At 36.9% G+C, this 21,784-nt stretch overlaps 1 protein-coding gene across 1 annotated transcript in view; it reads right to left on the bottom strand.

The window, feature by feature from the left end:
• Nucleotides 1–260: 260 nt before the first annotated feature.
• PRR16 (proline rich 16) overlaps nucleotides 261–21,784 on the bottom strand; it is a 151,281-nt gene continuing 129,757 nt past the window's right edge. The window contains exon 3 of the mRNA XM_062018517.1: nucleotides 261–1,654. The gene's annotated coding sequence lies outside the window, so the exon portion shown is untranslated. The remainder of the gene's footprint in view (nucleotides 1,655–21,784) is intronic.

Raw genomic sequence — 21,784 nt, 5'->3', positions numbered from 1 at the left:
AAACAAAAAGCCCTAACACACATGCATACTGAAAAAACTCCAACCCCAAAAAAACTAAACCAGTTTTTGGATGAAATAAGACAGCTGACAAAAGGTCTCAGTAAAATTTGGGAAACCACCATTATTTGACTACATTCCTTCCATTATTAAATATCTAAATCTTCACTTGCTAAAACTCATTGGTAATAAAAAAAAAAAAATCCCATTATATATTTAGATTTTCTCATATGGATACTAAAATAAACTATGTTCTGAAATTAAGAGTTAAAATACCTCCATTTGTTTTCCATACATATTTGCCTGTATAAATATACTTCATCAGTGTACAAATTACAGTATTTATATTAAAGCTTTCAGTCAGCAAATCATTATAGCTTAACACAAACAAACAAATCCTGCTTTTTGGTTCTGTAGTTAAATCTATTTTGGAGATAACGAAAACCAGCCAAAATTAGTGATTGCAAATAATATCAACCACACATTTATTTAGAAAAATAAACTGAAAATGCTGCTTATCTATTAGATTTCTCCATGAAGTATAGACAAATGGCTAGAAAAATTTTATGTCAAATACTTATTACAAATGACTCTTTTAACAGTAACTGGGACTACAATGTCAGTGTTCAATAGGAACAGTTTGGATGTATAATTCAATAGGCTAAATTTCTTGGCTGCTAATATGATAAAAAAATGGATAATATTAGAAAAGATTATATCCCCTTTTCAAATACACTCTATCATTTTCTTATGCTTTTCCATATATATACATATATCTATATATGTATGTATATGTATTTATTTATTTAAACCTAAGAAAGGACCATAGTCCTTTCTGTGAAGAGATCCCCATAGTGAAAGAGAGTGTAAATGTTTCTCTTCAATTCTAACTTTTTAATTCCTCTTGAAGCCCCGGCAAAATATAGCTTGTTGTGGTCAAAAATCTCCTGGGGCCATCTGTGCAAATGGTGGCGCACATCATTACCCTGAATGGAAGTGACAGTGCAAATACTAGAAGTGCATTGAGATGCAATCTTTAACAGCTGAACTTCTTCAAAGTCGAGTGGAGGACAGGAGACAGCGTCTTTCTAAGCAATTTAACATCACTGATGCCCCGTTCCTGTATGGCTTTGAATATGTACAAGGGATGACAGAGGTCTTCTTTCCGCACAGAAAGTAACATTCTTCTGTTACAGAAAATGTATTAATTTTCTGTTATCACCTAAATGCTTCAATTCTCCTTTTGGCTACATATTGAAATATTTTTGGACACTGACTGGACTCGCAGAAACTACGTTGTTTGTTATACTGGTTGCTCAGCACAGAAGTCCAGTGTCAGGTTTGGAGAGAGCAGTTCCTGCAACGGGGGAAGACATTTTGTCCTCTTTATTCTTCTTCCCCACTAAAGGGAATTTAAGGCTGTGGCTTTTGCTAGGACTCAGCTTGTAGCTATCAGATCTGAGAAGGATGATTCAATACAGATTACACTCGTGATCATTTGTGCTCAGACTTGAGGGGCTTTTCCATTCTTCATGGAGGGTTGGGTTCCTGGTTACTTCTCAGATCTGGCCTGCAAGAAGTCACAATGACGAATCTGATATGCAAGAAATTAACTGACATGCCTCCAGATATAGATATTTCTTCAAGCCTGAAGGTGCTGATAGAAAGAAAAGAAGACAAGGACAAAGTCATAAAAATGTTTCTTTGAATAGACAAATTTAGTAGCAAACAAACCAGAATTTTGAATGATTGTTTCTTTTTTTTGCATGTAAGGAAGAGTTCAAATAATTATGACATTTTTGAAACTTGACCTTTTGTAGTTGTACTTTATTATTGGTACATGTCTTAGTTCTCTACTGGAATAAATGGGTTTAACTTCAATGGTGTCTTTGGAATCACCTTATAATACACTCCCCAGGAAACTGATCATTACTATTCTATGTCACTGAGTCTATGGGGATTTTGAAAGTATGAGTTTTTAGTAATTTTTGTAAATTCTTTCTAAGAAGATTACTCTTCTTAACCTACCTAACATAACAATTCAGCTTAAAAATATGCCTTAGGACACAAAATGAAACAAGAACTCTTGAGATCTCAAAAATAAAGAGCTATACATTAAGTATTTGAAAAAAAAAACCAAAAAAACCCCACGAATTCAAGTCTAGTTTAACCTTGGATTCCAGATTCTAATCCTGTTCTCAAATTAAATAGTGAATTCAGCAGAAGATTCTCACCTGACAGGTTAGTTTCCATATCACTAAATACTATATAAATTTTTTATTTGGGTCTTTCACATTCCCTTTTATGAAACTGCTTTAATTTGTATAAAACATTAAAATAGTCCTTTCACTCTCAGTGAAAGAGAATCATCCTCCAATCTAGTGCTCAGTGACTCACTGTTTATTAGACAAGATGAAGCAACAGCAATAAGAGAGATTTTATGATACTTACCTGTCGGTAGCTAGGGTACTAATTTAGGTTACGTGATTCAATTCACACCTCCTCAGGAAAACCAACTTTTGTTGGTGATTGATTTTGTTGGTGATTTCCTTGGTGATCACCAACTAGCACTGGTGGTTTACACCCAGAGTTAGATAGTGCAAGGGGAAGGAAAATTACTCCTTTGCCATTAGTTTTATGAATCTAGCCTTTCATTTTCGTTTGGTCATATTTCATATTGACTGGAATGCTTTAATGATAAAGATTGCCAAGGTATAGAACAGTATTTCATTTTGGCAGGGAAAAGAAAAAGAATCTGAAGTTAGTGTGCAGTGATCTTTTTTTTTTTTTTTCCCCACAATCAAAACAGAGTATCAATTATTCAAGAAAAATTAATTAACATTTCAAGATTGTAACAGTGGCCCAGTGTAACCCAACAGTCTAGTAAAGATAGTATAATAAATTTGTGATAAAATTGTCCTGGAAGGAAGTTTTTTCCTAGTCACCTATTTAGAGATTGGCTAAAATTATTAATGAAAAAGGTGAGTATCCTAAACATCTGTTAGCAGCTTATTTTTTAACTGAGGATAGTCTTCATATCACTCTAGGAACACACAAGCGTTTCTTAGCTTTCACAGTTTCTGGCTTCAATTACATTTGGCCTAATGATTCATGTATGTTAGTACTTCTTAAAAATCACAAAAAGAAGATTGCGTTGCCCTTGAAATCAGCTTCATGAAACAGGATGAACATAATACAACAAAGATATATGTAAAAGTAATAATAACAATAATTTAAAAACAAATCGTATATATTCTGTATCAGAAAACTTATTCTGAAGACAGTACAGTATGGTACTGAGCAACCACAAATATGAAAAGCAATGTAATTTTTTCTTTTCCTCTGGGTTGCATTTCCTCAACATATTCAATATCATGCTCACAAAACCAGTAAGTGGTTTATCAGTTACACCTGGATTTCACTAGCATCTAATTCAATCATCAACCCACATAGTTTGATTCATTCCCAGTCATGTAACCGTATGACATTCACTTCACTTCATGAACACTCTACTAAACAAGACGAGCCCATCTTTTGTTTCTTCATGATATCTTTGCTAAAAAGCACAAACTGCACCACTGTGAAAAATATGATACACTTCTCCATACTAATAAATAATTTTTCAAACTATAAGATTAGGGCTAAGCTTGCTAAGTGAAAAATTCAGAAAGAGACAATGCCTGTATTAAAACCAGAAGAAGCAGTCTATCTTGCCACTTAAAAAAAAATCCATAATTAAAAATCATTATTGTACTCATGAAGACGTGAGACACAGAGAGAAAATAGACCAGTCATTGAAAAAAAAATGTGTTTACTAAAAACAGATTCCTGTCTTGAATTGTGTAATTCTATAGCTTTTACATTTCAGTCACTACATTGACTTCACCACTACAAAATCCCTTCATTGCACTGTATCTTGTCAATATAAATTGTAGTGAAAAAACCTAGACTTACTAGGAGGCTAGAGTACAGATAATTTAATGGAGACTGTTTTGTTAAGTCGCATCCCTTCTCCCCATTTTTATTACTTTGGCAGTGTCATTGGGTTGTTCTCTTCCCTCTACGACATCAATTATTTAGCTCAAAAATCACAGGCTCAGAGAAACCAATATCAGTGTTTCCTCCTCTTCTACAATTAAAAAAAAAAAATTCTTTGTCAGTGTTGCCAGAAAGACATCTATTCCCTTTTGCTTCCATTTGCCAGTTTTCTTTAAAACTGAAAAGGAGTTCAGTCCATTCTACCATGACATCCTCCTCCTTGTCACAGCCATGATCTCAGTGTCAGTGCACAGAGGGAGAAGGCTACTAAAGGTAACCCACTTTTCATCTCAGACCTATGGGATGGCTATGCATACACTGGTTAGCATAAATTGAGCTGTGTTTTACAGGTTTGGTACAGAAAAGGAAAATTATAGGACAGGACGGTTATAAAAACTTAGGTGAATAAGCTACTCAGATATAGAGATACTCAGATTCAACTTAAAGTATTTAAAGATTAACAAATGCAGTTTGATTCTATAGGGACATGATAGGAAAATATCAAACAAATTATATAAAAGATATTTATTAACTTTGAACTGAAGAGTACAATGGTGACTATCAGTGATCACAGAAGAAGACATTTCAAATGTAACTTTCTGTGATAGGTCTAGTGCCTTTTATGGAAAAAAAATAAAAGGAGAAAACAAGTAGGAAATTCACTTCACTTTCAATTGAAGAAGAAAGATTTACTTGATTAATACCAAATCATACAATTTCCACATCATTTTAATAGTCTGATAAAAGCATCTGAAAGTCTAGCTGTTTTAATTCTCCATTATTTAGGCTAATTTAGCATAGGCAGCATAATTGGAATATATGCTGATACCTGTCATAAGCCCGCTAACAGTCAAATCACTTGCCAAATTATTTAGTTTTACTCACATCTTTAAGCGTATATAGATATTGTTTAAAGAGTAATGACATCTGTTCCCATTACTTAGTTAAACCTGAAAGGTACAGAAATACTTAGATTCAGATATAGAATATTTATAGAATATTTTTTCTACATTACTTTAGGGGTTTGCCTCAGATGCATTACTCTGCTAGTTCTTTACATAGACAAAAGAATTATTGAAAGGGAAGAGAATGCTTTGGTAGTGTTGGAGTTTTTTTCATAGAATTATAGAATGGCAGGGGTGGGAAAAGACTTTTAGAGATCACCTAGTCCAATCCCTCTGCAGAAGAAGGTCCACCTAGAGCAGGTCACACAGGAAAACATCCCAGGTGGGTTTTGAAGACTTCCAGAGGAGACTCCATACCGTTCCTGAGCAGCCTGTGCCAGGCCTCCATCACTCGCACATTGAAATAATTTTTCTTATCTTTAAATGGAACTTTCTGTGTTCCAGCTTCATCTCATTACCCCTTGTCCTGTTGCTAGATATAATAAAGAGGTACCTCAACCTCCTGACACCCACCATCTAAATATTTGTAAATGTTAATGAGCTCCCCCCTCAAGTCTCCTCTTCTTTAAACTAAACAGCCACAGTTCCCACAGCCTTTCCTCATGAGGAAGGTGCTCCAGTCCCCTGATCATCTTGGTGGCCCTGTGCTGGACTCTCTCAAGAAGTTCTCTGTCCCTCTTGAGCTGGGCAGCCCAGAACTGGACACAGGACTCCAGATGAGGCTTCAGCAGGACAGAGGAGATGGGGAGGAGAACCTCCCTCGACCTGCTGGCCACATTCTTCTTGATACATCACACAATGCCATTGGCCTTCTTGGCCACGAGGGCACATTGCTGGCTCATGTTTATTTTATTGTTGACCAGGACTCCCAGGTCTCTCTCTGCAGAGCTGCTCTCCAGCAAGTCAGTCCCCAGCCTGCACTGGTGCAGGGAGTTGTTCCTCCCCAGATGCAGGACTCTGCACTTGTCCTTGTTGAACCTCATGAGGTTCCTCTCTGCCCAGCTCTCAAGGCGGTTGAGATCCCACTGAATGGCAACACAACCCTTTGGTGATTTTTTTCTTTCTGGTCTTATCCAAGAAATCCCCATCATGACCCTGATATATTTGGGGTTTTTTTTAGTAGGTACATATTTGAATAACAGATTTCAGAGGGTGAAAACATACAGCTTCAGTCAGATGCCATGGTATTTCAGATAAAAATGGATATGTTTTACTGAATGGAAAAATAATGTTTTTGCCAGAAGTTTCATTTCTTCATCAACATTTTAACTGTATGAGCCACTGTTTGCATTTTTGTGTTCTGTGGTATAAAACTTTTGTAAAACCTTCTGTAAAACCTAAACTAACCAAGTCTAAACAAAACAGAGAATGTAAACAAATCCACCACCACACTTCTTTGCAAGTCATCAATTTTTTTCTTCAGAAACTTTGGAATACTTATGTGTGATTGCTTCAACCCAGTGTTTCAGTCCATAAATAATTCATTCGTCACTGAGCAAACAAGAATTCCCAATTGCTTACTAGAAGTTTTCCTTTTCCTTTTAAAGCTTTGAAAGAGATTCTAAATGGCATGAGAAATGAAATTAAAGTTATACATTCTTTTTTCCCTTTACATACTATAATTCATTTATATGTTTATAAAAAAAATATTTCTGGGAGAGTGTTTTTTCCTTCATTTTGTCTCTAGGATACATATTTACTAGATCCCAGAAAAGCTGTCTTCCCCCCAGAAATAGCTTTGGACTATTTTATCTTATATTTGACTAACATTCACAGAAAAAGCAAGAACTTATCAATAGTCAGGAATTAACTTTTTTTGTACTAGACTATTATACAAAATTCAACCTATCTTGTGCTTCAAAGGAACAAGGCATGAATCTTCCTAATTCTCATTTACAATTAGGCTTCTGATATAGATTTTCTTAAAAATACAGGTCAAGTACACATTAATGTTTTCTTATCAATGCTGTAATAAAAGATATATATACATATAGATAAGTATAAACAAACATAAATATGCATTATTTATATATCCTATATATGTGTATACATGTTATATATATATATATAAAACTTATAATTCTCTCTTCTACGAAGTTATGTTAGCTATAGGACAGACAACATCCACAAGACTGCAATCAGCTAGACTGTAGTTTGCAAGGTCACAGCCAAACCCACAGTTGAAGCATCCAACAGTAGCAGCTGAGCAATCAATGTGCAAAATGGATTAGGTCTGTCTACACAGAAGTAGTCACTCTTCATCGTAGTTTCATATGCTAATGTTAATGTGGAAATGAACTTGAAATACTGACAGCCACTCTATCATCTGGTGATGTCTCTTGAAGGGTAGATACTAATTTTTTACCATTGTTAGTGATAAAGAAATATTTGCTTCTCACAGCATCCTTCTGAACATCAGAGAGGTAGGGATGTATGTCTAGGTAAACTTGAGGCTTACTGCTGCTTTCCCAGATTGTGAACAGAACAGTTTATGAAAAAACAGTGCAAAACACAGCTAAGTCCCTAACAAAAGTTTCTACTTTTAATGATTAGTGAAAAAATAGCCAGTAACACATATCAAAGCTGTCCCTGCTATCTCTTTATATAGTCTAAGGACCTTGCAATCATTGCCATTTTACATTTTTAGTTCTCAGAAACTAAACAGAAGGTCTCACAGGTTAGAAAAGGTGTCACTACCTCATATCCCATACACATCAGTGTTCTTTTTCTGTAAAAATTCAGATTTCCTGTGGTTTAGTTTTGAATTAGTCAGTTCCTGAAGCTGACTGTAGAGCAGGAAACAAAATGATAACACAAATCCACGTGAACCTATACTCACTCAATAAAACATTTCTTTGAGTATATGGCATAATCTACATGCCAATGGGAAAAAAAAAAACCCAATAAAATCCAAACAACTTTATGCCAGTGAAAGTAACAATAGTCTCAGGACAAGTGAAAGTTCACACAGAACACTCAAATGCTTTAAAGGACTTGCTATTGTTTAAAAATTTTGAGTTTCAAGTTTTTGGTTTTAGGGGTTGTTGTTTAATTATGTGTCTTAAAGTGATATGCAAATAGCTTGAAAATTATTCTCCCCAGAGTATATCTTCCAGCTGGCGCATGTAAACTTTTCTTATCCAGTCTGGAGTTGGGAAGGATAGATGACAAGTGAACTGACAGACATCCACTTGCTTATCCAAAAAAAAAAGTATATAGTGAAAGAAGCCACAGCGAAGACAATGTAACCATCAATATTTTTACTTTTTTTTTTGTCATTTGCAGATCTTTCATCTATTTCAAACTACTCAAGCAACCCAGCAGACTTTTGAGATTAAGCCTACTTTGCCAGCCAAAAGGACTTAAAAGACACCAGAAGATACCTGTCAATACTTTGGCCAAGTCCTTCTACAGGTATGACTATTTAGGGATGAAATAAATTATGATTCTAGCTGACAACATGCTGTTTGCTAATAAATGCTTTGCAGGATTTACTTTTTCCTTTATAACTTGACACAAATATTTTACCAAACAAGAAAACTACCAAATGTCACTGGTAGCAGAGATATGGAGATTACTGCAACTATATTTTCCTGTTTTCCCTAGACATGCAAATGTGACTAAAGGCTTTCATTACTATTCTTACTAGTCAACACACTCAAATTCATTTTTTTTTCTTTACAAAAGGAAAGGGTTTTCTGTGATGCTTTTCAGCACTGACAGGCTCTGTCTTTGTAGCTAGGAATTTTAGCTGCTGCAAATTACTGAATAGCTCACAGCTGAATCTTGGATGGAAGCCTATAGGTGCAAAAGAGGCTCTGAGGCCATGAAGAAAAAGAATAGTATTTTTGGAAAGTCTTCACACTTCAGCAGCCTGCTGAAAGACTTTCTAACCACTAGCTGCAGCCCTATTCCATCAAAAGGCACCACAGAAAGGGTTGCATCTATTGATTGAGACTTCATGTATCATAAAAGAACACTGGAACTTCTACACATTCACTTACCAAGACATGACCAGATATTCTCTTGACCTCCCAAGGAAATCATGATATAGGAAGAAATTGAATAGAAACAGTAAATACATTCTAAAAATGAAACAGATTTTTTTTTTTTTTTAACGTAAAAAAACACCACAGTTTGAGATTTCTTTCCTTATTACAGGAAAAATTCAAAGCCATAAAGCATGTCTGCATTAGACCTTTCATAATGTCCATAAATGGTTAACAAAGAATGTAAAATCTTTGGTTGGATGATTTGGGTTTTTTTTCAATATCAACATTTGCAAACCTGAAGACCTTTGACAGTGCAGACTGGTTTGCTGACTGAAAGTCACTGGCCATTCGTGCTTTAACACAAGTGCTCATCTGATTTTGGAATGATTTGCTTCACAAATAAGCTCCTTGGGCCAATAAAACCAGCTCAGAATTCAAATATTAAACTCCCCTGATAATGCTATTCAGGAAAATGTTACTAGCACAATGTGGAATCTAGTACTTTGCAAACTAAGGGCAGGCCTCAGATACAGCATTTGGCCAATAAACTACCAAAAACTGTTGTGCGGGCAATTCTGTAAGCTGTTCACCAAAGAGGTTAGTCATTTTGATTGACTTCCTTGAATCTGAAGACAAAAATAAAACCTCTGGATCTCTTTGTCTTAAATGGTTAGTCAGATATGTAAGAAAGCCTGCTGCAAATTCTTGTTTCCAATCAGAGCAGTGGTACATGCTCTGGGCTATGTGGGTTGGAATTACGCTTGAAGCGCTAAACCTACTGTGTGCTGGCTGGGTTGCTAAGATCCTCTCCAATGTTGCATTCCAAGTCACAGTTCAAACCAAGACTTTAACTTTTCAGATAAGTCACAGATAGTCCTCTGCATATTGGAAACATCTTTTCAAGCATTTCCTCCTCTGCACAGGACAGAAGGCCAAAATGACTCTTATTTTTTTTCAAGTAGGATATACCTTCTATCTCTCATGATATACAGCAAAGACATTTGGCTTTGCTTTCTGTAATCAATGTATCCAGAAATTATTTGCTTTTCTGAACTAGCCAAAATAATTACAGTAAAATACTTAATCTTGAACAAAGATTCACAAGGCTAGTTAATTTTCTTTATAGTAGCTAGGATGGGGCTATGTTTAGGAGTAGTACTGAAGAACAGAAAAAACACAGGGATATTTTTATTACTGCTGAGCAGTGCTTACACAGCATCAAGGCCTTTTCTGCTTCTCACTCTGCTCTGCCAGTGAGTGGACTGGGGGTGCACAAGAGTTGGGAGGGGACACAGCCAGGACAGCTGACTCTTGACCAAAAGGATACTCTAGACCATATGATGTCATGCTGAGTATATAAAGCTGTAGGAAGATGAAGGAACGGGGAGACATTCAAAGTGATGGTGTTTGTCTTCCCAAGTAACTATTCTGCATGATGGAGCCCTGCTGTCCTGGAGATAGCTGAACACCTGCCTGCCCATGCAAAGTGGAGAATCAATTCCTTATTTCACTTTGCTTGTGCATGTGACTTTTGCCGATTAATCACAACACATGAGTTTTCTCTTTTACCATTCTAATTCTCTTCCCTATCCCACTGTGACAGGGTGAGTGAACAGCAGTGCAGTGCTTAGCTGCTGGCTGAGCTTAAACTATGAAAAAAGTCTATGGTTACAGTTAGTTATACGCACAAATTTCTAACTTCCTGACTTTATTTTGTACACCATTGCTAACTTCTATTCTACAGTTTTTTAATTTTCTGGTGTTTGAAATAGAGTCAATTCTCACTTAGACATAATCCCTATGCCTAAAACACATCGATGTTGGCTGTGGTACCTTGCATGGGAAGGTGGTTTCTTCTTGAAGTCACTGGAAATCATCATTGTTTTGATGTCTCCACAGATGCTCTGAGAGGCATCTCTGTGCCCTGAGCAACTTCTCCAGTGACCCTCTTTCCTTTCTATGGAAAAGAGTTTGACAGGAGTACCAATATGAGAAATAAAACTGAAAATACAGGAGGCCTCAGAAACAATCTTTGTTGAAGTCTGAAGGCCAATAAAATGCTACCTATCTATCAGAAAGCTTTTTCAAACTAAAAAAAAAGAGAATACGGATAGAAAAAAAGGCCTTGCAAGTAGATTATCCTGATTTCTCATAATCATGGGTTTTTTCCTTTGTTCCTTCTTTCCTTTTAACACTAAAACATTCAAAAAATAAGGACTAGTGTTAGTTTAGACAGATAATAGGCATCTACGGCACTGATCATGCATCAACCGTGCAAAAGTCCAACTTAAGGTAGGGCAACTGTCAGGAAAAGGAAAATTCCCCAACACATATGACACTGTTGTATCAAAAATTATTTGGTGAAAAGCATTAATTTAGTCACTAAAACAAAACCCAAGAAAGGAATTTACATAATTACCCTAATGGTCCAGTAAACAAAATATAAAAAAACACAAATGCAATACCATAATGTTTAAGTAAATTAAGTCATGGAAACATAGATTCATTTTAAAACTCAATTTTTTGAATTTTGTGTTACCAGTGAGTACAGCTTGGTAAAGACAACACACCTTACGTACAGTTCCGTGTGACAAAGCAACACATCCAGAAGCAAAAGAGGAAGCAAAGGCTGTTGAATTCATAATTTGAGTAATCCCCTTGAAAATCAACTCTGGTATAGTCAAAATGCACCTTGTTTTGATTTTCAGGGTGTTGAATTTTTCGGAGTTTTTTTTCTGCAAAGAAAAAGTGAGGTGCTTACTAGAAGTTCTTAGCTGATTAAAATAACAATGGGGGGAAAAAAAGGCTTTATATTTCCCTTGCAAACCAAACAAAAGAAGCTGGAACTTTGTCATGATGAAACTTTCTTCAACAGTTAATACTGAAAAACTTATTAATCTTTAATAGCACTTCTGGTTTTTTTAGATTATCAAAAGCATCTTAACTCTTAATGCCTAAATGAGCCTTTAATCAAGAGCGTTAAAAAAATTATAAGTGAAGAAAACTGGAACAGCTTGTTTTTATTTCCAATGCTTGCTTGCTTGCTTTTATTTCCAATACTTGTATTTCATAGCTGCAAATGTACCCTTGGACAACAAACTGGGATAACAAACTGAATCATCTGTATGAATAATTAGAAGTATGTGCTTACTACTCACAATTACATAGTTAATTTTCCAAACACTTTTTTTTTTTTAAGGGCTTTAATATATAAGCATGACTAAAAGTAAAGGTGCTAGATTTACCTTTGTAAACTGTTTTACCCATATCATAGCGATTTTCCAGTAACAAAACAAGAAAATGAAAACCAGGAAGAGATATAACAAGCTCTTAGTATGAGGATATATAAATGACTGCATTAATCACAGCTGTTAAGTCAGTGATCAATTGAAAGCTCATTGCTAATGTAACGAAATCTTCACATACCATGTCAAACTTGCAAAGTATTTTTGTATGGACAAATGACAAGCTGACAGCTGACTTCTGAAAAGCCTTTTTCCACAACACCAGCCTCCATTTTGAGTGAAGTTTTACCACTCCTCCCACCAACACAGAGTATGTGCTGAACAGTAAATTGCTAGCTGCATCCTCCTGCAATCTTCTATTAAAAGTCTCAGTATAACTGTGAACTTACTTCAAGAACCAAATTCTAGACTATTTTAGGGAATAGCTAAACAGATTCCAGCAGAGAGCAGACGAAAAGGCACTCAGCTGCCCTTGTTGCTGCAATTAACATCAATTAACCAAGTCATCGAGAAAATATGGCTTCCTTTAAAGGGGTGGAGAGGTAAGAAAGGGAAGGTTAAAAAGGTAGAAAGACTTAATCCCTTCTTGTGGCCTTCTTGTAGGAAAAGTCAGCTTCTGATGTGGGATCTGAGAAAAAAAGGACAGGAGATCAGAATTTGGTGAAGTTCTTATGTGCCGTTTTTTGTATTTGTGGCTGTTGAGAGAGGGAGAAACCTGGCACAAAGTGCAATCTGGCTGGTGGTCACACTTGCAGAAGCAGCACCTTAGAGTGTGGAGTAGGCCTAACAGGGCACTGCAGGCAATGGAAAGGCTTTACATATGATGCCCCAAAATAGGGAGTGACATCCATAATTGTTGAATAAACTGAAGTGGGTACATGCTTGTGGAGATTGCAGAAGAGGAGCTCATCTATGTTTAATGCATGGGATATAGTAGATGAAAAAGGGATGCTCTGTCCTTTAAGTGTGGTGATTATTGCTTTTCTAAAACGTAACAACTATCCCAGTGCTCACTTTCACCTCTCTTGTGGCACCTTCCTCTACCAAAATCTCAAAGCAGCTGGAATTGCTGTCATGAACAGCTGAAGCCATACTGCTCCTTACAGAAACACAGACCATGCTTTAGATGCAAGGGAAGAAGCAAGTTCAAAATACTTCATAGAATCATAGAATCATGGAATGGTAGGGATTGGAAGTGACCTCTAGAGATCATCTAGTCCAATCCCCCTGCAGAAGCAGGTTCACCTAGATCAAGTCGCATAGGAACATGTCCAGGCAGATCTTGAAGACCTCCAAGGACGGAGACTCCACAACCCCTCTGGGCAGCCTGTTCCACTGCTCCCTCACCCTCACAGTGAAATAGTTTTTTCTTATATTTCAGTGGAACTTTTTGTGTTCCAGCTTCATCCCATTACCCTTTGTCCTGTTGCTAGCTACTATAGAAAAAAGGGATGTCCCAACCTCTTGACACTCTGCTTCAGGCAGAGGAAACAACTCAATTTGGATTTCTCTTATCTCTAACAACAGAAGGCAAAAGAAAGGCAGTCTACAATCATCATCTCCTTCTCCAGCAATTTGTAAATCTAGCATATCTGTCTCATGCTTTATTAATGATTGAATGAAAAGTAATTGGATTTGTGTCAGACCAAATATCTAAATGCTGAAAGGAATGATGTTTCAGTTTTTCATTTTTGCCATACAAATACACAGTCCACATTTTACTTTCACTGTGAGTCAAAATACACTGGTTTTCCCTCCAGAATTGAAACAAGATAGATGTAAATAAACACTTTGAGCCCTGTTGGCTTTCACTGCTTGAGATAATGCAGCCACCTCAGGTGATGATGATAGTGGAAAAGTAAACTGTCATCTTTTATCTTCTTTTTGATGACTTGGTCTCTAGGGCCAGTATTATTGTAGCTACATTTCACATGTTTCTAATGTTAATAGAAATACAGGAGTAGAGCTACAGATAGCAACCAAAAAAAGCTAACCTTCTATCTTGCCTGTGGGCTGAAGTCAAACTATACACTAGTTAAAAAAAGGAATTATCTTGTATGCAAGTATTTTTTACAATAGAGATTAGAGGTGAATAATTCTTTCTACGTATTATCCTCCCTCCTTTTACCTTCCATAAATAAAAGAGTTCAATAAAGTGTGAACTGATTGTTAGCTGAACACTCGAGTAATTGATAAGAATGCAGTCACTAAAATGTGGTTTCTGCATTAGAAATTTTAATTGAAATACAAGTCTTCTGCTGTTCAGATAGTAATTCTTTAATAAACCTATGTGTAGAACCAATTAGAAATAATTTTATTTCACTGAAGCTGTCAAATAGTACAGTAGAAAAACTAAGTGGGATGAGGGTGCCTTGGGTTTTTTTCCCTTTAAAAAATAGGCAATCAGAAAAACAGTAACAAGATTAAACAGATAAAACTCCTTTGTTTGATAGGACTTTGAAATAAGGGCCTGTTAACTAAGATGGAATTAGAAGGAAATTCCAAGGAGGTTATTTAAGTTATCTATAGTAAGTAAAATGTAATTCTTAATGTTTTATTCTATAAGAAGTAGCTAGTACACTTATCATGATTAATAATATTTAAATTTCTCATTTAATTTTTCAGCAATTAAGAAAACTGTTTAAAAGGAGCATCTCTTCTTTTGATGGTATCTAGCAACAAGGCAAGGAGTAATGGGATGAAGCTGGAACACAAAAAGTTCCATTTAAACATAAGGAAAAGCTATTTCATTGTGAAAGTGAAGGAGAAATCCTTCAGAGTCCATAAACAAGAGGAAGTATAGGACAGAAAATAGAGAAAGTGAATTTTTGTCCTTGTAACTGGTGAACAATTTAATTCTGTAAGTCATTAGTGAATAGAACTGTAGGAAGAAGATATGTTCATGTAAAAGATAGGAAGGCATACTCTTCTCTCTGAAGCTTCATTGAAACAGTCAACAAACATTGAACAGTGTAAGAGCAGAAGACTGAGCAGGCATGTAGATACACAATTAGTATGATTAAGAAATTAGAGAGGATAGTTGTGTGACTATTCTGAGTGTTGAAAGCCTTGATAACTAATAAAATAAAAAAGAAAATTTTGATTTGTTGAAAGAATTTTTTTATGTTTTTATCAGTATCCAACATATGCATACTGGAACAATGTGTTCTGAGGTTATCAGCTCCCTAATGTGTGACAAGTTCACAGATACTATCTGTGAATAAAGACATAAATACCTATGTTTAGAGTAGGTGATTTTAATGTTAGGGTCATAAATGCCTATGGAAGTGGAGAGATGAAAAGAATAGAGTTTAAAAAAAGTCTTATAGGCCCAACTCTACATGAATGTTTTTTAACAGTGTCTGAATCACTCTTCATTTAGGAAAAGATCAGCTAAGTTGGGATGCTTCTTGTTTTTTTGAAGTACTTAGGGAACAGTGACATGAAAGATCAACAGGTTATCAGAGTTCAAGTGTATCAATGCACATTTCTGTGGAGAGAAAGTTTTCATTTTTCACAAATGAAAACCGGAAGCATCATGTGGCAATAATATATTTCACATCTGTTAAACAATGCCATGATGAATGTATTGTAGAAAACGTAAAAGAAATAAAATGACAAACCACTACTCATTGTTATACACTGGGAATTTTTCAGATAATCATGTACTGTAGTAATATCATGTACTGTAGTTAAAATCTTCCACCTCGGCTGTGAGACTATTTACTCTTGCAGGAGCTAAGCCACTCAAGTGGGATACAGGATGGGGGCGGAGTGGGAACATTGCACCCCAAACAGCTCTTCTGTATATACCCAGCAGTAAGGTGTGTAGATGCACTCTTGAGTGTCAACTGAGACACGGCACAAATCATTGCTGTCTCTACTGCCTTTATGCCCTCAACTTACACGTAGTTTGTTTTCTTGCTGATGTAGATATCTTCCTTGTGGTCCAGGCTATACTGACAGCCAGGCTGTAGGGCTTATGTGGATGAGTAGGTGTCCACCTAGAGTGAGATATCACTGTAATAAAGTGGAACAAAAGTTCAGCGACCTTTCATTTAGTGGTATTACAGTCTCATTTGAAAGGTTCAAGTGAATCTGAAATGTACCACATGGAGCATAACTGATTCAGCAGTAAGAAGCATTAAATTATACAATTAATACATATTTTACTTCTGTATCTTCAATCAAAACCCATTGATTTGAAGACAATGTTGCAATGAGAAAACAGATAAAGCATTTACATGCTAATAGCCATCCACTGTTTTTCCATCAATTCACCACAGTCTTAGAAAGGAAAAAAGTTTTCCCATAACTTATGGAAAATCAACTTAGTTTTCAGGATTTGGTTGTGCAGCCTGAGAGGTTACTAGGTGCCACAGAGGTGAATGCAGCAGTCATATAAATATTGCACATTATTTTCATGGTGATTTATAATACAAAATATTTGAAGGCAAAATTTTCTGTTAAACTTGCCAACACAGCTTTGGAGAAGAACCTTGAGTACCTTTTAGACTTTAGAGCATTCACCTGCAGGGATGAGCTGTAGAACCAGCTCCAGAAGCAGTTATTTATACCATCTGCCTATAGCGGTGCCACATAAGCAGCACTGGGAAGACAACTTTGACTGAGTACCATCTGGGAGCAGATGGTATTTGTAAAGAGAATGAAGCCATCTGTCATGGGTTGATCCTGTCTAGATGCCTGGTGCTCACCAAAGCCACTTCATCACTCTCCTTTCTTACTTGGTCAGGGGAGAGAAAATATAATGAAATGTTCATGGGTCAAAATAAGAACAGGGAAATCATTCACTATTTACCGTAACAGGCAAAACAGACCGAACTTGGGGAAAGCAGTTTAATGTGTTACAATTCAAATTCTCAAAAATGAGAATTGGAATGAGAAATAAAACTAAATCTTAAAACATCTTCCCCAGCACCTCTGTCTTCTACTCAGACTTAACTTTACTCCCAAATTCTCTACCTCCTCCCCACCAGCAACACAGGGAGATAGGGAATTGTGGTCAGTTCATCACAATTTGTCTCTATCACTTCTTCCTTGTGAGTGGATCTCTGTTCTGCTCTGGCCTTCAGCTCTGCAGAGACAGTGTCTACCTTACCATGGGCTACACCATGAGCTGCCGGGAAATCTCTGTCCTGCTCCTGGAGCACCTCCTCCCCTCCTTCTTCAATGGCCTTGCAGAGTTGAACCTCACTGATTCTGCAGAGTTGTTGCTCTCACATTCTCACTTCTCTCTCCAGCTACAATTGCCTTTACATAATACCTTTTCTTAAATACATTATCCCAGGGGCACTACCACCATCTCTGACAGGCTCAGCTTTGGCCAGTGATGGGTTCATTTTGGAACTGGCTGGCATTGGCTCTATTGGCCAGGGGGAAGCTTCTAGCAGCTTCTCACTGAAGCCACCTCTGTAGCCTTCCAACATCAATTGAAGGCAGTGAACCTCATCTGAGCACTCAAAACACATTCTTCAGTTCAAATGAGACATGACAGTAAAGAGATTCAACAAGGTGAGCAGAATGAAGCTATTACCATTAAGTCATAGGCATGATACCCAGATTGCAAGTTAATATTACTACCAAGGTACTGTAGTGGTTCTGTGTGGCCAGGTTTTGGTAGCAGGGAGCTATAGGGTGGCTTCTTTAAACAAGGAATTGCTAGAAAATTCCCCTTTAGCTGATAGGGCTAGTGCCAGTCAGTGCTAAGATGGATCTGCCACTACCAAGGCCAGGCCATTTAGTGATGGAGGTAACGCCTCTTTGAATAACGTATTTGAGAAGGGGAAGAAGTTGTTGCACAGTTGCAAAACAGCAGCAGGAGCAGAAGGGAATGAGAATGTGAGAACATCTCTGCAGACACCAAGGTTGATGGAGAAGGAGGGGAAGGAAGTACCCAGGCACTGGCTGAGAGATTCTACTGTGACCTGTGGTGAAGACTATGGTGAGGCAGGCTGTCACCCCACAGTCTATGGAGGTCCACAGGGGAGCAGAGATTCACTTGCAGCTCATGGAGGACTCCACGTCAGAGCAGGTGGATGCCCAAAGAAGGCTGTGATTCTGTGGGAAGATCACATTGGAGCAAGTTCCTGTCAGGACATAAGAGCCTGTGGAGAGAGGAATGCATGCCAGAGCAGGTTTGCTGTCAGGTCTTGCTATACCGTGGGGGACCCACAATGGAGCAGTCTCAAGGACTGTTCTTCTGGTGGATGTCCCATGCTGGGGCAGGGTGTGAGGAGCTGCCCCCTGAAGGTCCCATGCTGCAGCAGTTCATGAAAAATGGTAGCCCACGGGAAGAACTCACATTGGAGTAGTTTGTGAAGGACTAATGTCCATGGGGGGAACCCTCCACTGTAGCAGTGGGAAGTGTGAGGAGGCCTCCCACTGAGAAGCATCAGCTTCTGTAATGAACCCCATCTCCCATCCCCTGCACCGCTTGAGGACTAGGAAGGAGAGTCCTGAGAAGATGGAGGGATGAGGGGAGATGTTTTAACATTCAGTTTTGTTTCTCAATTTCCCTGCTCTGATTATTCATTAATAAAACAGACTTTTTCTCCCCAAGTTGAGTCTGTTTTGCCTACGATGCTAATTGCTGAGTGAACTCCCTGTCCTCGTCATGACTTATAAACCATGCAAAGTATCTCAACTAGGCCAAACATTCAAGAATAAGCAATCACCTCAGTAAAACTGAGCAACAAGGAATGCTGCTCTGTCACAGTCAAAAATGGCCAAAAGAATCAGGAAATATTTGCATTTTGTTCCTGGACATATCTGAAGTTTTCCAAAGCTTATTAGGATTTTAGGTAGTCATACAGTACCAAACCACTAGATTGTCATAGAAAGGTCATTTGGAGTTCATCCAAAATTCCACAAGTTAAGCCTCATAGTACAGATGCCCAGAAAGCAACACAAGCACAAAGTTTAAAATTCCTATCCTGAAATGCCTGTATGTTATGTAGTGACTACCATATCCTGGAGATGCCTTTACTTAATAAAAGTGATTGTTTGCAGCTTTACACATTATAGGTTTTGTAGACAGGCAAAAACGCTTTTCAAGACTGAGTCATTTTTCCCAGTTGACATTCACATTTACCTGCAATTCAGAAACAAGTATTTTTGTATCTGATTTACCTGTGAACACAGATTTTCCTAGAGATCTGACCAGATCTGACCCACCTTAAATGAAGTGACTCTATCTTTTTCCTTTTAAAATGCAACCAGAGAAGGCACTTAGAAGACAGAAAGAAGAAAGAAGAGAAAGAGATGAAACCATATATTCTATGACTGGATTTTTAACCCCGTCTTCTATTTAGAAGGTAACCATGATTCCCAAATACAAAATATTATGAATATGGGATTTTCGCCCATTGTTTCTGCTGAAATTATGCAAAAAACTTTGCCTAGTTATTCAGCAAGACAGCATTACTGCAGTTACTGACTCACTACAGGTGATCTAAGGATTCTGACAATATAGGTTTATAAACAAAACCTCACATTTTATACTGAAAACAAACTTGCTCTCTCCTAATTTCTATCCTAATACTGTGCTACCCTAAAGGATTTTGACAGCTAACCCAGGGTACTAAGCAGAGAAAGTATAAGCAAAAAAGGTCTCTCATGACCTGAAATAGAATACAGTTTTCAGGTGGATCTTCTGTAAACTGAATACGCTTCAAACACTGAAAGTTCTTTCAGTTCTTAGTGTTTAGTTTCAGTAGGGTCCCTGGAATAAGTTAACATGCAGAAAATATAATTCATACCTGTTCTGTGATACTGAATCAAGACTCAAATGATTTTGAAAAAGTCTTGCCTTGTCCAGGACATCCATCCATGTTTCCTCTACATTCAGCATTTTTTTAATGCTTCCTACAAGTTAATAATCTTCAAAAGGTTACTCTTTTGCTTCTATACATATGTCTTCCTTGAGTCTGCCAGAGCAATACTGGTAAATGTTTTCTGCCCAAATATTCTTCCAAAATTTTCATCTCATGTGCACAGACATCTTGCTATACAGCAGGTTTTGCTTTTCTCCCAGGACTCATAGTCTAACCTCATTACCTGCTGTACCTGCAGTACCTACACAATGACCAAAAACTAAAATTAAAAAAAAAAAAAAAAGATAGGCAGCACACTTATAGCAGCTGTCACACTGCTAGATAAAATGTTCTAACACAGTCACTGCAATTTACCCCATGAAACTAAACAATACAAACCAGCAGTCTCATTATGGCATTAAGTTCAAATCATCTATATATCATTGCTTCTTTATTTTGTATTCGTCTTGACTGCTGTAACAGATAATTTCTTGAGCACTTGTGAAGCACAAGGAAGATTAGCATTTCTTGTAAATGCCTTCCTTTTTGGTATATGGCAATGAAAGACAGTAATATTTCCTATTTAGGTACTCTCCCAGAATGTTGTGACCACTAATAAATAATTATAGAGAAAGAGAGGAAAAGAAAGAGAGAGAAAAAAGAAGCACAGTCCTATAGATAGAAGCAATAGGGAATGCCAGATAATATTTTCCTCAGGTATTTCTCTGGATAAGTTTTCAAGGTAACTGAAGCCCTGAAAAAAAGATTCTAGATAAGGGAAGCAATCAAAAACTAGATTTCATGACAATCAAGTTATTGTAGTAAAAGACTTGAGAAGCAATGAAGTACTAAAATGTCACATAATTTCCACCTATTTGCATTCATTTGTATGTGTGAAGAGCCTGAGCTGCTGTCTATAGCCATTTAATCACCACAATTCACAACCTTTCATCTGGCCTGAACATTTTATGAGCTGGCTTTGGAATTATTTTATGCACCTGCAATTTTCTCTCTCTGCAAGGAAAATGAGAATGCAAAGTAAATGAATACTTTCTTGAAAACTATCCTATGAGATCTGCTGTTGCTTCAGAAATTACAATAATTATAATCTGTAAAAAGAACACTGCAACACCTGGTTGCTTTATTGCCTGTGATATTCAAGACAACAGTGCTTGCCAGTGTTACTGGAAAGCAGTGGTAATATTTGTAAGTGATTCCGAGTGTCCAACCTTTGAAAAATTTTTAAATTGCTATTGAAGCAAATGGACCCAGAAGTGATTAACCAAAATGTAACTTTATGTGTTCTCCAAGTTTCCAAAATAAGCAGAGACAAAACCAGCTTTTTCTTTGTTTGGTTGCATTTTTTAAAAAGATGCATAGTATTTTGCTCAAATGTTTTATGTTGATATGACAAAAATACACTCTATGGAATTTTCTTAGTAAACTCATAGAGGAAATATTTCTTATAGGCAAAATTACCTCAGGGGAAAATGAAAGTATCTTTTTTTCACCGATTACTTTCTATGTAGGGCAAATCTCTCAAAAATGGCATCTAGAAACTAAAGTCGGTAAATCAGTTCAATGGGCCGGGCTACCTGCAGACAACATACCAACAATATCAATGAATACTGAAGCAACAGAAGGCATGTCTGCATGCTTTTATGCTAAGGAATGGAAACAGAGATATGGTTGTGCTCAGACATATGTGATAATTTAAGGAAGCCAGTGAATGTCAAATTACAAAACCAATGATAGTGTCATTAACTAAAACTAAT

This window comes from Colius striatus, chromosome Z (assembly GCF_028858725.1).
Source record: "Colius striatus isolate bColStr4 chromosome Z, bColStr4.1.hap1, whole genome shotgun sequence".
Classification (NCBI taxonomy): Eukaryota; Metazoa; Chordata; class Aves; order Coliiformes; family Coliidae; genus Colius; species Colius striatus.
This window is presented reverse-complemented; position numbering and strand designations above follow the sequence as displayed.